This window comes from Taudactylus pleione, unplaced genomic scaffold, assembly GCF_031769625.1.
Source record: "Taudactylus pleione unplaced genomic scaffold, aTauple2 ptg000043l, whole genome shotgun sequence".
NCBI classification, from domain to species: domain Eukaryota; kingdom Metazoa; phylum Chordata; class Amphibia; order Anura; family Myobatrachidae; genus Taudactylus; species Taudactylus pleione.
The window spans coordinates 7,480,773-7,495,175 of record NW_028284445.1 but is presented as its reverse complement, the minus strand read 5'-3'; the positions used below and the strand labels follow the sequence as shown (position 1 = coordinate 7,495,175).

At 48.8% G+C, this 14,403-nt stretch overlaps 1 pseudogene; it reads left to right on the top strand.

Moving 5' to 3' along the window:
- Window positions 1-1,308: 1,308 nt before the first annotated feature.
- LOC148537837 (uncharacterized) lies at window positions 1,309-6,783 on the top strand (annotated as a pseudogene).
- Window positions 6,784-14,403: the final 7,620 nt, after the last annotated feature.

Sequence of the window (14,403 nt, the reverse complement as noted above, 5' to 3'; positions counted from 1 at the left end):
GAACGGCTTTGAGCCATTTTTAATGTGTTTTTTTTCCCTTCTTCTACTGGGCATGTGCAGCAGCTGCAGTACAAGCCGGCCGGTGTGTGTGTAAGAAAACATTGTTTCCTATACTCCACTGTCTTGCTTGGACGGCACTGACTCGGCACGGCAGCCGTCCTGCTCAGAGGATACTCCCGGCTGTTACATGGCTGTGCCCGTGCCAAGTGAAAGGACCCATCAGGTTCCTTGTTTAATGTCATTTTAGACCCGGCAAAAAAACTTCCCCTTTTTCGCCGGCCACCCAAAATCGGCAGGTGTGAAATAGGCCTTAAGGCAATTCATATTTCTCTTTCATCCACTAGGGGACACTGGAGGTGCTTACGCTGGGGTATAGAGGTGTGGATAGCTGGAGCTGCCACTTTAAAATTTAGAAGTGTGAAGCTCCTCCCCCTCTATGCCCCACCAGCCCTCAGTTTAGAAAATGTGCCTCATGGAGCTGGTCACAATCTGCTGTGATCCAGCAGCACATCTAATTTATTTATTTTATTTAACATTATTATTTATTTTTTGTTTTATTATTTAAAACATCTTTTACATTATTTTTCAAGTACCCTTCGCCACCTCTCTAAAGGTGGGGTCCGGGTTACTGGCACCCTGTTAACCTCCTGGGTTACAGGAAGGAGTGTGCAGTGCTTCACCAAAAGCATCTGACAGCTCCTTACTGCCGCACACACACACACAGCACAGACTGCCTCCAGGAAGCAGGGAGGAGAAGTGCTGATCAGAGGAGCCGTCCAGAGGGGAGCGCAGTGAGTACAGATTACTTGCACTTTCCCCGACTCCTGACCGCCGCCAGCGCTGACTTCAGAGAGCGCTATAAGCGCTGCTCAATAATTTATGCATCTCCCCTCTCCCCGCTGATGAGCACGACTAGCGGCTCCTTCTCAGCGGGGCTAGTGCAGGGGGGAGGTGATTAATGCAGCGTGGTGGCCATTTTACAGTCCCTCGGACTTGAGAAAGAGGGCGGAGCCTAATAGCGCAGGCTCCCTATCTAATTAACGCGACAGTGGCTGTTAGAGCAGCGTGGAGCCGCGTTTAACCTGTTGTTTGCCTGCATCTCTCCACTACAGGTAGTTTGTAGGCACATGCAGAAGGCTGATTCTCCTGTCTACATCCCTGGCAAGAGGCTGTGAGTAACACTAGAGTGTCAGTGCAAGGAATCTAATCTGTGGGAGGGGGTACCTCTTCCTCTGTGTCCCAACCAGCCTTCTGTTTTATTTCTAATCACTGCTGTGTCTATTGTGTCTGGATGACTGTTGTTTATCCATGTCAAACAAAACAAAAGCGGCTCAAGAGATGTTTGTCTGTTCTAAATGTAACCACAAACTATCTAATCCGCATGCCGCTGGGTCCACGTTATGTGATGCTTGTATAACAATTGATCCACCGATGGCTATTCCTGACTCAGTTGCTCCTCCATGGGCCACTGGCATGGTAGGAATTATGTCAGACTTGGCGTCGGAGTTAGCTGAGGCACGTAAGTCTCAACCTCCCTGGGTGGCGGGGCTAACTAAGTCTCTAGACACCTTGGTACAGGTTATGGGCACAGCGGCATCCGCACCCTCCACTTCCTACCAGAGACCGAAGCGTACTCTGACGACTGTTCTCCAGTCAGAGTAGTCGGAGGAAGAATTCCTTACTATGGAGGATACCGAAGAAGGGGAATTGGAGGTTGCATTACAGGACGACAACCCTCAGGAGTTAGAGTCCACCTCTCCCGGGGTGGAATCTTTAATTTTGACGGTCAGAAAGACTCTGAATTTACCTGAGGATATAATTCCTCTATCACAGGAGTTTGAATTATTTAACGAACAACCGAAGAGCTCTGCAGTTATTCTGTTCTCGCAGCAAATTCAGCAACAGCTCTCGGTAGATTGGAAACAGCCAGATAAGAGGTTCCAGATTCCACACCGGTTTTCATCTAGTTAGCCTTTTCCTTCATCCATGATGGAGAAGTGGGAAACCCCTCCTCCAGTAGATGCGTCTGTCTCCCGTCTCTCAAAGAAAACAGCACTCCCAGTACCGAGAGCTACAGTTCTAAAAGATCCATCGGATCGTAGGTTGGAGACAATGCTAAGATCTATTTATACAGCAGCGGGTGCTCAACCCAGGCCCAAACTTTTTACCACTTGGATTAACAAAGCGGTGGTTTCCTGGGCCGATCAATTGATTACAGGAGCAGAGTTATGTCTACTAGCAGACCACATCCGTGAATCTGCAGTTTACATGGGAGAAGCTTCAAGGGATATCAGTCAGATTAGTGCTCGCATATCTGCTTCGGCGATTTTGGACCGCAGAGCCCTCTGGCTACGTGCTTGGCAAGCTGACGCAGAATCCAAGCGTGCAGTGGAAAGTCTACCATTCACTGGCGACATGCTGTTCGGGCCAGAATTAGACAAATGGATATCCCAAGCCACAGGGGGTAAATCTTTCCTCCTGTCAGCTGCACCGGCTCCCAGAAGAATTTACACTGGACCTTCGTTTAATTCCTTTCGGGTGCCACATTCCTTCGTGGTAGGACCAGAGGTGCGCCCACACAACCAAGAGGTGGCAGAGGTAGAGGTCATCCACACACGGTTGCTCGTAGACCAGAGCCTAAACCAGTTGAGAAACAAGTGGCATGACGGTCTTCCGTCCCACCTGGGACCATCTGCAGTGGGAGGCCGCCTGCAAAGATTTCAACAAGTTTGGAACCAGACTTCCACAGAACCATGGATCCGAAGACTAATTACCCTGGGGTACCGAATAGATTTCGAGACCTCCCCTCCACCTCGGTCCTTCACTACAAGTCTGCCAATACAGGCAGAAAGAGCCAAGGTTCTACAGGAGGCTATCCAGTCTCTAGTAGTATCTTCTGTGATAGTTCCAGTTCCAGAACTTCAATGAGGTATGGGGTTTTACTCAAACCTGTTTGTAGTACCCAAGCCGGATGCTCGGTCAGGCCCATCTTAAACCTAAAGTCTTTGAACCGGTATCTGAAGATGTATCGTTTCAAGATGGAGTCTCTAAAGTCAGTAATAGCGAGCTTGGAACCAGGGGAGTTCCTATTATCCCTGGATATCAAGGACGCATATTTCCATGTTCCCATTTGGGAACCACACCAGGCTTTTCTGCGTTTCTCCATTTTGAAGGATCATTATCAATTTCGGGCATTGCCGTTCGGGTTATCCTCGGCTGCCCGCATCTTCACCAAACTCATGTCAGTCATGATCGCTCTCCTTCGGTCATCAGGAGTGAACATAATATCTTATTTGGACGATCTGTTACTCAAGGCTCCATCGGTGCCTCTTCTATCAGATCATGCCTTACTGACATATCACATTCTAATCCAACATGGTTGGATAATCAACTTCAAGAAGTCGAATCTCAATCCGTCCCAGAAACTTTTATTTCTGGGCATGATATTGGATACGAAATCTCAGAGGATTTTTCTTCCAACAGACAAGGCCAAGGATATCTGAGTGTTAGTTCAGCTGGTCCTCAAAACAAAGACTGTGTCAATGCTTCTTGTCTGCGTCTCTTGGGGAAAATGGTAGCTGCTTTCGAGGCACTACAGTTCGGCCGGTTCCACTCCAGGGTGTTTCAGCTGGACCTGTTAGCACAGGGGTCAGGGTCTCTTCTGTTCCTACATCGACAGATCCGTCTGAGCCCGGTTACCAGAGTAGCCCTTCTTTGGTGGACACAATCCAGCAATCTGTTAGCGGGAAAACGGTTCGGATTGTGGGACTGGATCATCATAACCACGGATGCCAGCCTTCGAGGATGGGGTGCAGTAGTCCTCGATTATCACTTTCAGGGTCGATGGTCCCCTCTAGAACAGAAGGAGCCCATAAATGTGTTGGAACTCAGAGCGATTTACAATGCTCTGATAGGGGCAACAGAGTTGCTAAAGGCTCGTCCGGTAAGAGTTCAGTCCGACAATGCGACGGTCGCTTACATCAACCACCAAGGAGGGACTCGGAGTCGCATGGCTATGCGAGAGGTAACTCGGATCCTCCGGTGGGCCGAGAATCAGTCGATAATCCTGTCAGCGGTATTCATTCCGGGTGTGGACAAGTGGGAAGCAGATTACCTAAGTCGACAGTATGTCCATCCCGGGGAATGGAAGCTTCATCCAGACGTGTTCAACGCACTGATACGTCGATGGGGATGTCCTCAGGTGGATCTCATGGCATCATGATTGAATCGTCAGCTTCCAGTATACGTGTCAAGAACTCGAGATCCGCAGGCGGAAGCAGTAGATGCTCTGACAAGTCCATGGACCTACGACTTCGTTTACCTTTTCCCTCCGATTCCACTTCTTCCTCGTCTTCTAAAAAGAATAAAACAGGAGTCAGCCTCAGTAATTCTCGTGGCCCCGAACTGGCCTCGGAGAAGTTGGTTCTCGGACCTTTGGTCCCTATTATCAGACGGTCTGTGGCCCCTTCCTCTGCGCCCGGATCTTCTACTGCAGGGCCCTTTCATACACTCCAACTTAGCGCAGCTACGTTTAACGGGGTGGCCCTTGAAACCGATATCCTAAGACGTAGGGGTATCCCAGACGCGGTTATTCCCACCATGCTATGCGCCAGGAAGCCAGTTTAGGCTGCGCATTATCATCGCATCTGGCGCGCTTATATTTCATGGTGTTCCAGTCGGGATCTTCCGTCTAGGACCTTTCGCTTATCCCGGTTTCTGCTGTTCCTTCAGACGGGTCTGGATTCTGGCCTTCGTCTGGGAACCTTAAAGGTGCAGGTTTCTGCCCTTTCATTTTCTTTCAAAGGAAATTGGCCCTCATTCCTGAGGTGCAGACGTTTCTTCAAGGGGTCTTGCGCATGCAACCTCCTTTTGTACATCCAATTGATCCCTGGGATCTTAATCTAGTTCTTCTGTTCCTTCAGTCGCCCATGTTTGAACCTTTGGAGGAGGTTGATCTTAAGTACCTATCTTGGAAGACGGTCATCCTACTGGTTCTCGCTTCGGCTCGTAGGGTTTCAGAATTGGAGGCTTTTTCCTATAAACCTCCTTACCTAGTGTTTCATGCGGATAGAGCAGAACTCCGGACGATAGCCACCTTCCTTCCTAAGGTCGTGTCGGCTTTCCATATCAATCAGCCTATTGTGGTACCATCGTTGGTGGAGGACTCTGGTTCTTCTACCTTGGATTGGGTTAGGGCTCTCCACATCTATGTTGACAGGACTGCTTCCCTTCGTAAGTCTGAGTCGCTTTTTGTCCTCTATGATTCGGTTCGGAGGGGTTGGCCAGCGTCTAAGCAGACTTTAGCACGTTGGATGCGGCTGACTATTCATCAAGCTTATGTTAGTGCTAACCGTCGGCCTCCTTCGTCAATTTCGGCTCATTCCACACATTCTGTGGGTGCGTCATGGGCGGCCGGTAGAGGAGCATCTACGTCACAATTGTGCCGTGCGGCCACTTGGTCTTCAGTTTACACGTTTGTCAAGTTTTACAAATTTGATACGTTTGCCTCTTCGGCGTCCTGTTTTGGCCGCCTTGTTCTACAGGCTCCACAGAGCACTCCCACCTGTGGGGATAACTTTGGGACATTCCCAGCATAAGCACCTCCAGTGTCCCCTAGTGGATGAAAGAGAAAATGGGATTTTGGTACCTACCGGTAAATCCTTTTCTCTGATTCCACAGTGGACACTGGACGCCCACCTCTGCACTCTATGCCTGCCTGTTCGGTTTTGTTCTGTATGTTGTATGATTCAGTTATTGTGTGTTCTTCTCTCCTTTTCACTCCGCTTGTTCTCCACCTCCTCTAGGTCTTCATTTTCTAAACTGAGGGCTGGTGGGGCATAGAGGGGGAGGAGCTTCACACTTCTAAATTTTAAAGTGCCAGCTCCAGCTATCCACGCCTCTATACCCCAGCGTAAGCACCTCCAGTGTCCCCTGTGGAATCAGAGAAAAGGATTTACCGGTAGGTACCAAAATCCCATTATTATTTAGATGGTGGCTGTGCATTTGAAATATTTTTTTATGAAATCTCACTAACACTAGAAGGCGCTCTTTGGGCCTGATTCAGAGCCGTTCGCTGTTTGCGGTCGTTCGTTCAAAAACAAGGGGTGGCTATTCAAATGATCCGTTCGCAAATTGCAGTCTGTCCACACCTCTAAGTCTGTACGAGCGAGCAAAACATACGCTTGTTTTTTTGTTAAAAACGCCCCCTGGCCGCTCGCACCATACGTCATGTCCGCTATTTATTTGATTAATCGAGTACATCGACCAGCGTATGAACTGCTCGCTATTCTTGTTGGTTTTTGCTACCACAATCTTGCGAGCAGTTCTGGCTATAAAATAACCCAGTGACGTGGTCAATGACGCTGCAGTATTAATTATGCACACCCATAAAACGCCCGTTTTGACCTTTAAGCACGCCTGCGTTCTGATCTCCACTCCCCGTTTTCAAGCACCTTCCCCTGTTACCACCCACATACGCCTCATTCTGTCACTCAAAATAGCAGGCATTCGCTATATTGCGAGCACATGAATGTCGGCCGCACTGACTGATTCGCGCATGCATATAACGATCCGTACGCATGCGCAGATGTGCGAACATCGCTCGGAACGAGCGTACTGCCGCTAGCGAGTGGCTCTGAATGAGGGCCTTTGTCTTCTTTTTCAGAATTATCACCTATTTTTGAACTGTAGGCTATTGCTCAAGGGCTGCCACCTGAGAATTGGGTTGTGTATTCTCATTCAACCTCAAAGCCCAAGATACTATTTATTTTCTTTTTGGACTAACACTTGATTATATATATATATATATAGGAACTGAAGACATTTGCAGTAGAGGCCTGGCAGAGCATCACCAGGGATGAAACCCAGCGTCTGGTGATGTCTATGCGTTCCAGACTTCAGGCTGTAATTGCCTGCAAAGGATTTGCAACAAAGTATTAAAAAGTGAAAGATAGATTTAGGATTGTTTAGTTTGTCCCATTACTTTTGGCCCCTTAAAAAGTGGGAGGCACATACAGAAACCGTTGTAATTCCTACACCGTTCACCTGATTTGGATGTAATTACCCTCAAATTAAATCTGAAAGTCTGCAGTTAAAGCACATTTTGTGTGTTTCATTTCAAAGCCATTGTGGTGGTGAATAGAGGCCAAAATATGAAAATTCTGTCAATGGTCCTGATTCAGAGCCACTCGTAAGCGGCAGCTCGTTCGCTCCGAGCGATGTTTGCCCAACTGCGCATGCGTACGGATCGTTATACGCATGCGCGAACCAGTCAGTGCGGTCGAAATTCATGTGCTCGCAAAATAGCGAATGCCTGATAATTTGAGTGACAGAATGAGGCGTATGTGGGTGGTAACAGGGGAAGGTGCTTGAAAACGGGGAGTGGAAATCCGATCGCAGGCGTGCTTAAAGGTCAAAGCGGACGTTTTAAGGGAGTGCATAATTAATCCAGCAGCGTCATTGACCACTTGGTTTTTTTTAACTCAGAACTGCTCGCAAAATAGTGGTTGAAAAAACCAACCACAAGAATAGCGAGCAGTTCATACGCTGGTCGATGTACTCGATTAATCTAATAAATAGCGGACATGACGTATGGTGCGTGCGGCCAGGGGGCGTATTTTTCAAATTTACGTTCGCATGTTTTGCTCGCTCGTTCAGACTTAGAGGCGTGAACAGACCGCAAAGTGCGAACGGTTCATTTGAATAGCCACCCCTTTTTAGAAAACAAACGACCGCAAATAGCGAGCGGCTCTGAATGAGGGCCAATGTCCCAATATTTATGCACCTGACTGTATATGTGTATATATATATATATATATATATATATATATAACATGGGGTATAGAAATGAGGACTCCAGACAGGTAGGTACTTGGTAAAGCAGTGTCTTTTTAATGGTAGCAGACACTGCACCTTAGCATATGTGAGTTAAGGCCTGCACACATACAGGCACATAACATAAAATAAACAGACTAACATAAAAGTCTCAGCACTCCTTGTGCTAATCAGTCAGCAGTTGCTTGAAGCCACAATTTTGGCATGCTCTACCAGCAGAGCCCCTGGACCCTCCAGGCCCTGGCACCCTAATGCTATCCATCACCCCCAGCCTATCATCTGGCCAGTTTGTCCAGCATCAGGAGCAATGAGCAGCAGGTCTGTGAGATTTTTAAACCCACCCTGTGCTGCTGACTTCCTGCTGGCTCTGGGCGACCTGGAAAACTCGGAATTCTATATTTCCAGTTTGAGTTGTGCAGCCCAGAAAACACGGAATTCAAAACTTCTACTGTAGGTGCAGAATGTGCCAATCTTGTTTTCCTCTCCCATGGAGGGAGCTGATCCCACCAGAATATGGGCAATTCAGGTGAGAGACCACCCCTCTAACCACAATATATATAATATATATACTGTATATGTCTGTTTGTTACAAGTTAGTGCAATAACTACTAAACCAATTTTCATGAAAACTGCATCATTATGTTGTGGGAACTCGAGTCAAAGCTGAGCAATAACAAAAATAACATTTATTGACCTCATCAATAATCAATCCAGAGATGGATGTGGCACCATGTGCGCAGCCGGTAAGGGGTGGGGCTTTGGGCCCCACATTCACTTGAATAGTTTAGACTACATATCAGGTTTTGCACAGAGCACTCAGTGACGTTGGTGTACAGTAAGTGGTGGGTGAACCAGTCTGTATAGTGTGACAGAGCCTTTATGCAAAGCAATACAACTAGAACACTTCAATTACAAAAAATGTTGGTAGAAGCATTTTCATCGTGGACGAAGCCGTGGGCAACAGCTAAAATAAATATATATATATATATAATGTGTACAGGATACCCGGCACTCGTGTCTATCCACTACAACTTGCCGGGTGCCAGTCCCAAATAAATGTAAATGTAGGAAGCACTGGATGACACTCTGGGTCTGTGGAATGGTCAAAAAAAATCTCCAGGACACTGAGATGTGATCGATGTTTCAGGGAACAAACCCTTTGATCAAGATAAAAGGGTTTGTTCCCTGAAACGACGATCACATCTCAGTGTCCTGGAGATTTTTTTTGACCATTCCACAGACCCAGAGTGCCGTCCAGTGCTTCCTACATTTATTTATATTTATATATATATCTATCATGCTTGCAGATATTCTGCCGGCCCTCTCGGGGAGGTAGTAGCAAGGTCGGCATAGCAGGGGGGCATGGCCGGCATAGGGGGCGCAGTCGGACATATTACATGGAATTAGTGGGTGGAGTGGAGGTGTGACTATGTGCTTGCACCATTTTGGCTCTGCCCTCGCTACACAATGTTGAGATTACCAGCATTGTGAAGCATGGGGTGGGGGTCATGATGACGCAATACGGCGTGAATCGCGTCATCATCCACCCTGCTGCGTTGAATTTATTGGAACTGCGGGGGGAGGGGGGGGGGTGTCTGGAGGGCTTGCTTGCCTTTCTGGGGGGCTGGGAGCTGCACCCGATTTTCCCAGCCGAATCAGGAGGGTAGGGAAGTATGCTATATACAGAGAGAGAGATTATTTAGGAAAGATGGCGCACAAGAGACTTTAGGGTCTATTTACTAAGCTTAGTAAATAGACTCCTTTAAAAGAAAACTTAACTTTGGCCCAGGACAGGTTTATGATTGCCGTTCCTGATTATGTCATAGTTAATGAGTGTCACGGCGCCGCCGACTCCAGGTCTCTCTTACCTGGTCTGGTGATGCTGGAGTCCTGGCTGGCGTGGGACATCGGGCGGGAGATCCCTGGCACCCGCTGTCAGCTGTTCCTCTCCTTCCCCGGCAGCTGTGTGCAGGTGGCCACGGCTTCCTTAGGAGCGCACGCGCCGCTCTGCTAAAGATTTAAAGTGACAGGAATTCAAAATAAGAAGCGCTGATTGGGGCTAGTTTGAACTCTGACCTATAAAAGGGAGTTCATGGGAGCACTCCAGTGCCTGAATATAGGCTCCATTGCCATACTCCAGCGTTCCTGTGTATATCCTGACTAGTGGTTCTGACCTTGGCCTGTTCGTGACTCCAATTCTGCCTGACCCCTGGTTCCATGTTTGATATCTGGTTCTGACCTCGGCTATTCCCTGTGACCCGTTTTCGTCTGCTCCTAGGTACCGTCTGTTTGGTTCTGACACGTACTATACTACACGTTCCTTGCACTCTACTAGTCACCAGCACCTGTATAGGGAAACCTAACATGAGGGCTGCAACCTGTGTGTCGGACGCCGCTAAGTCCATACCTTCTTGCGAGGGTCCCTGGTGAATACCGCTGGCACATTAGACTCCGCACCTCAGGAATAGGTCTAGTCAATTCCCTGAATATGGGTTGCGTCCACTATCCATCTGAGAGTTTGCGACAATGAGAGGTTCAGGAACAGCATTCCTGCTTGTTCCCATAGGCGAAACTAAAGGGTGGTCCAAAACTGCACAGGACCACCCATTATCCTGATCACCGATTCGGCTGTAATTGCAGACCGCTGGCTTCCCAACTGTCAAATCCCGGAAGGGGAATCTCAATGCCTGTCATTATATCTACGCTGGGAGCCCGACGCCGAACGAAGGTAAGCCGGGTGCCGTGTGCAGACAGCTGCAGGAGGGGAGGGTTAGGTTAGGGGCTCCAGGGGGGTGACTTAGGGTTAGGCACCCCCCCAGGAAGGTTAGGTTTAGGCTAGGGGAAGGGAGGGTTAGGGTTAGGCACCCCCGGGGGAGGTTAGAGTTAGCCACCACCCCCGAGGGTTAGGTTTAGGCTGCGGGAAGGGGGGGTTAGGCACTTACGGGGGGAGGTTAGAGTTAGGCACTAGGGGGGTGGTTAGGGTTAGGCACCCCTAAGGGAGGGTTAGGGTTAAGAGGGGGAAAGGGTTAGGGATAGTTAGAAACTTACCTTAGTCGGGATCCTGCTGTTCTGCTTTCCGGCGTTGGTATAACATCTGCCGGGCTAACATCCATTCATACCGATTCCATCTCGACAGCCCTAATGCTGGGTACGCCTTTAACTATGTGTACCCAGCACGATCTTATTAGTGATGGGACCAGCGAGGTTCCTGTCATCAACAAGTGCATACAGCATGGCCCCCGCTAACGATGTAGCCCGTCGGACCTGCACGCAAGTCCGACGTGCGATGTTGCTGTCGATGCGCAAAAGTGTGCATCGTCAGTTACATTGAGGGTACACACTAGACAATGTGCCCGATATGTTGTCTGATCTGGCCAGAACGGACGACATATAGACTAGTGTGTACCGCCCATAAGGGTTGAAACAGGGACCACCCATTACCAAATGTCTAGTTTCGCCTATGCTTGTTCCTACTGAAAAATAGCATTTCACACTTATATACATACAATAAAAGGCATGCTCATATGAAATATAAAATGTAAAAGACAAATAGTCACTCTGTCGACTTGGATTAATAATATCCAATGTTGTAGTCTGTTAATAAAATTATTCAGTAAAGTTGATATAATTGTTTACATTTGATACAAGAGCTGATTCATCAGTGTTAAGTATTGTCTGTACTGCATAAGTGAACTGTTTGCACATTGTTTTAGCATCATTATTTATGTACACTAGCGCCATACTTACCTATTATCCCAGAAGTTGCGGAAGGCTCACAAATTTTCAGGTAGCCCCCTGCACCCCCAGAAGAGTGTCCCAATCTCCCGCATCCCGCCCACTTCCTAGTGAAGTGGGCAGGTTGGGGAGATAATTGCGGGGAATCTGCCTCTGTATGGAGGGGGTGGGGCTAAATTATGCAAAACTGTGTAATTTGGCCCCACCCCCTCCTTGCAGCAGTTTGCTGTGACGAGGGCAGGTGGCTTAATCACCTAGAAACCCGGCCCCCGAAGTGGCCAAATGTGTCTCCTCTCCGGGCTTCTCCTGGAGAACACAAAGAAAAAGTTGGCAAGTATGACTTGTACCCGTCCTATCCCTGGTGCAAAATGGCCACCTGAACACAGATATACTGTAATTATATATAGGCGCAACTCTGCACAGCCCACAATTCCGTCAACACGCCCTACTGACATAGCTTACGTGAGAACCCCAATTAAAATACAGTCAAGTTCTTTAAGTCATAACTGAGGATCCATTTGCTCTGTGTGCGGCTTGTGTACACTACGCATACGCGCAGAGCAGAAACTCGCTAGATACATTCTGCAAACAAATTTGTGTTCAAATCTGCATCAGCTCCATAGTAAATACAAAAGTATAAGAAAACAGATTGTACAGACACTACTTACAGTAATTAGGTGGCTGCCATCCTTTATAACAGCAGGTGATGTTACGTATTAGGCGTGATAATATTTAGGAATGGATGAAGAGCACTGTAGGCCTGATGCAGAGGTGGCCGCTGCTGCATCCGCTCTAGCATCTGTTGGTGGAGCTGTGATAATATGCAAATGCTTGTATCAGCCCTCCCCTGGTGTAGTATCAGCCCTCCCCTGGTGTAGTATCAGCTCTCCCCTTGTGTAGTATCAGCCCTCCCCTGGTGTAGTATCAGCCCTCCCCTGGTGTAGTATCAGCTCTCCCCTTGTGTAGTATCAGCCCTCCCCTGGTGTAGTATCAGCCCTCCCCTGGTGTAGTATCAGCTCTCCCCTGGTGTAGTATCAGCCCTCCCCTGGTGTAGTATCAGCCCTCCCCTGGTGTAGTATCAGCTCTCCCCTGGTGTAGTATCAGCCCTCCCCTGGTGTAGTATCAGCCCTCCCCTGGTGTAGTATCAGCCCTCCCCTGGTGTAGTATCAGCTCTCCCCTGGTGTAGTATCAGCTCTCCCCTGGTGTAGTATCAGCCCTCCCCAGGTGTAGTATCAGCCCTCCCCTGGTGTAGTATCAGCTTTCCCCTGGTGTAGTATCAGCTCTCCCCTGGTGTAGTATCAGCCCTCCCAGAGCCGGCCCTAGGCATAGGCATTGCAGGCAAATGCCTAGGGCATTTGCAATGCCTTAGGGGCATCCTGCCGCTAGGCAGCAGGGCCCACAGCCAGCAGTACTAATAATGAGTCACACTGACTCATTTTTACGGTACTCTCTTTGCACTGCCTGTGGCTGGCCGAGCCGTACCGAGGAAGGAGGAGGAGGAGGGGGCCCTCTTACCCTCACCGTACATGACCAGCCAGTCACTAGAATGCCTGAGATCCAGCCCCGCCCCCTAGTCCCCACCCCCCCTCTTCATCTATTCTACTTACAGTCCTTTCTGCCTGAGACTCCGCCCCCTAACCCTGGGTTCCCACCCCTTCCTTTCCAGTCTAGCCCTCTCTGTCACAGCCTCTCCTCTGCTGTGACTTTCATCATGTGCCATGGAGACCAGCCCCAGCAGGGACCACACATCCTTTTCCAGGACAGGTAAGTGCCAGTGTCATCTATGGGGTGGTATCTGTATGCAATGGGCGGGATGTATTGTTTTTTTTTTTTCTGGGGGAAGGAGGTTGGAGTGTGTTTTACTGTCTGTGGTGTATTAATGTAGTAGTGTGTTGGTGGGGGGGTGTATTCATTTAATAGTGTGTATGAGGAGTTTATTAATGTAGTGTGTGTGAGTGGGGGGGGTGTATTAATGTAGTGTGAGTGGGGGGTGTATTAATGTAGTGTGTGTGGGGTGGGGGCTGTATTAGAGCTATGTGTATGTGAGAGGTTTAACTGTGCTATAAGTTATGATGGTCAGTGATGTTCTCTGTATTATATGGCTCTCACTGCGGGTCTCTGAACATTATATTACAATCATTGCAACTCTCTCAGTTATATGGCGCTCACTGCGACACTCTCTATATTATATGCCGCTCACTATGACACTCTCTGCATTATATGGCACCTCTGCGCTGCACTCTGAATTATATGGCGTTACTGATACCCTATGTGCTGTGAGGCCACCACTAAATAGTTCCACCACTGGGCTGCGGCAAGTAAAATGGACATGGGAGGGCATGCTGGGCATGCCCTACCACAGCCACCCCTCACATCTCACGGCTCCTCCTCTATCCATAGCCCAGCACCCACCAAGTCCAGCAGGGACAGGCCAGAAGCTGGAAGAACAAGCAGGGGTGTGCACGACTGTCTCCCTGGTCCTGAAGAGAGTGAGTCTAAAGCTGGGTACACACTTAACGTGTGTAGTCAGGGTCTGATTCAGAGCCGGACCCTCTTTAAGAGCACTCGCTCTGAATCAGGACTTTTTTTTGTTGCGGCCTCCTGGCCGCTCGCTAAGCTGTGGGTGACCACCCACAGCTTTTGCGGGCAGACAGGTGATTGTCGCGATGGTCGCGACCATCGCGGCGTGCGACGAGGCCCTTGTGGTAGGGTCTCATCTGTCGCAAGCCCCAGAGAGCTTCCTGCTCTAACAGCTCTCCACTGACATCACTGGTGATGTCAGTGGTGCCTCCCACAAATGGCAGGCATTCCTATAAAACGGGGCGAGCTGTCGAT